This window comes from Terrapene carolina, unplaced genomic scaffold (assembly GCF_002925995.2).
Source record: "Terrapene carolina triunguis isolate 2854851 unplaced genomic scaffold, T_m_triunguis-2.0 Scaffold97, whole genome shotgun sequence".
In the NCBI taxonomy this organism is placed as follows: Eukaryota; Metazoa; Chordata; order Testudines; family Emydidae; genus Terrapene; species Terrapene triunguis.
This window is the reverse complement of record NW_020664448.1, coordinates 11166088-11169194: the sequence shown is the minus strand read 5'-3', so window position 1 is coordinate 11169194 and position 3107 is coordinate 11166088.

Below are 3107 nucleotides of genomic sequence, written 5' to 3'. Positions count from 1 at the left end.
AGGGCTGGGGCAGGGGGTTGGGGTACAGAGGAGGGGTGGGAGGGCTCTGGCTGGGGGTGCGGGCTCTGGAGTGGGGCTAGGGATGAGGGCTGCGGATTGGGACCAATGGGTTCAGAGGGCGGGAGGGGGATCAGGGATGGGCAGGCTGTTGGGGCATGGGGGGGTGAGGGCTCTGGCTGGGGGTGCGGGCTCAGGGGTGGGGCTGGGGATGAGGGGTTTGGGGTACAAGAGGGGGCTCTGGGCTGGGATCGAGGGGTTCGGAGGGTGGAAGGGGGATCAGGGCTGTGGCAGGGGGTTGGGACATGGTGGGGGGCTCAGGGGTGTAGGATCTGGGTGGTGCTTACCACAAGCAGCTCCCAGAAGCATGTCCCTCCTCTGGCTCCGAGGCGCGGCCAGGCGGCTCTGCGTGCTGCCCCATCCGCAGGCCCCACTCCTGCAGTTCCTATTGGTCGGGAACTGCAGACAAAGGGAGGTGCGGGGGCGGAGCCTGCAAACGGGGCAGCTCGCAGAGCCGCGGGGCCACGCCTCCCTGTACTACGTAGGAACCGGGGGGGGGGGGCTCATGCCGGCTGCTTCCTGGGAGCTGCGCGGAGCGGGGCAAGCCCCCAACCCTGCTCCCCGGCTGGAGCACCAGAGCAGGGTAAACTCCCGACCCCGCTCCCTAGCGGGAGCTGAGGGCCAAATTAAATGGTCTGACGGGCCAGATGTGGCCCGTGGGCCATAGTTTGCTGACCCCTGTTCTGACTGGTGAATGCTTTCCCACACGTTTAACCTTACACACCCAAGTAGTAACATCAGTGGGGCTCTTCACGTGCGTTAATTTACTCACATGCATGTTTGCAGGATGAGTTCAAACGCATTTTGTCACACAGCTCTGCAGTGTATCCCAAAGCTATTGCCACATCATGCAAATATATGATTCTAATTATTTGTATGATATATTGTGTCTATTTTTATTTTTAATTGCCCATCTTTGTTGAATCTTTATAATGATATCTGGCAGGAAAAGAAAAGAAGAGCCAAGAAAAACAGATACAAACACAGATGCAAAAATCCTGCAGATTTGAGGGGGAAATCCCTGTCGTTTTTGCCAGAATTCCCTGCTTATTTCCATTAGTCCATGCAATAAGTATACATTCTTCAGGAATCAATTTGTGTGCTGACTCGAGCCTTCTCTCTAATCCTAACTTTACAAAGAACTAGTGAAGTTTGAAATGCAGAGAAAACTCTACTAAATAAGCCAAAAATTGCTTTTCAATGTGGATACTCTTGAAGTATGAGCTGAGATGGTGCTGGAACCTCAATTCAAGGAATATACAGATACTTTTTGCTTTAATTTATTTTGATTTGTATTAAAAAAACACCAATCCCAGATTCTAGGTGCCCTGTCAGCCAATGAGAATGACCTATTTGGATTCACAAAAGGATTTTAAAGTGAAGGTTGGAAAGAGCAAGGGGGACAACACAGTTAGAAATACATATTAATTGTGCATGACGTCACCCAGTTTGGCTTCAGCACGTATCCTTGCTTCCCTAAAATGGCTGATTACAGCATCACATATTGATTTCCAAAGACCTACTCTAAGCAGCTCCATCAGAAACGTAAATTAATGTACTGGCAGGCACTAAAAGGTAAACAGGGAGACGCAGTTGGTACTAAGTCAGCCACTACTAGCTCAGAGGGAAATTAGCATTGCACATTGTGCAATGGTTAGCAAACCCCAGAAATATTACTAGTCAGTTCACCTTTAGACAAGGGTTAACAAGTAGAACAAGGATATGGTCCTCCAGAGCGATACTGATGATAAATTAATCACCATCCCTTCCTGGGGAGAGTTCAATGGGGCTTCAAATCTTCTCTGGGCCTTCTGGCTATAAAGCTCAAACTCCTATTGCCCTGAAACATATGCTCCCTAATTAAAGATATGAAATCTCACTGCTGTAGGGTTCTTGGCGACGGACTCAGTGAAGCAGGGGGAAAAAAACTTTTGCTATTCTGCATGGATGGAGAAGGATATTCAGCTGTCTTGGGAGGAGGCAAAATCTTGTGACAGTGGATCATGTGGCACCAGACGCTGCAACAATTTTCTGATAAGGTTCTTGAGTTCCACTGAACAGCCAGCAGGTGCACTGCTCCCAGTCACCACTCACTCAGCAAGCCTCCCTCTTCTGGGGACCATATCTCACTATGGGCTTCTCTAAGTGTAGGAGCTCAGCACACAAAATCAGGCCTTTAGGTCGCTCTTCCTCTTTTGACGAAGCACAAACTTAGATAGACAAGGTGGATGAGGTAATATCTTTTATTGGACCATCTTCTGTTGGTGAGAGAAACATGCTTTTGAGCTTACACAGAGCTCTTCTTCAGGTCTGGGAAACTAAGGGCAAATCTACACTACAAAATTAAGTTGGCCTAAGTTACATCCATGTACAGTCACTGCAGTAACTAAATTGCTTTTGCATGTCCACCCTACGCTCCTTGTGTCAGCGGTGCACGTCCTCACCAGGAGCGCTTCCACTGATTTGACTGTCAGTGTGGGGCACTGTGGGATGGCTTCTGAAGGACAGCAACAGTCGATGTAAGCAACGCAGTGCCTACACTGACACTGCGTTGACCTAACTACATCGACCTAAGCGCTACGCCTCTCATGGAGGTGAAGTTATTAAATGGGTGTAGTGCGCAAGTTATATCGGTGGGAGCTACATTTTGGGGAGACGCTTACAGAGTTAGGTCGACCTAACTCTGTAGTGTAGACCGGGACTCACTCAGAGTGTCACTGCTAAATACAAGATTGAACAGATTGTTTAGCATAAGTAGTTAGCACATATCCTAAGGGACCATTCTAGGTGAAGTGACCTGTTAATACCCCATAGTCATAGGACAAAACAAGGAGGTTAGTGAGTTACACATTGTTGTAATAAGCCATAAATCCAGTGTCTCTGTTCAGTCCATGATTTTTAGTATCTAGCAAAGTTACAAATTTAAGCTCTCAGGCTTGTCTTTTGAAAGTGTTGTGCAGGTTTCTTTTGAGGACGAGGACTGATAGGTCAGATATAGAGTTATCACTTTGTGAAAAGTGTTCACCCACAGGTGATATGGTATTTTTGTC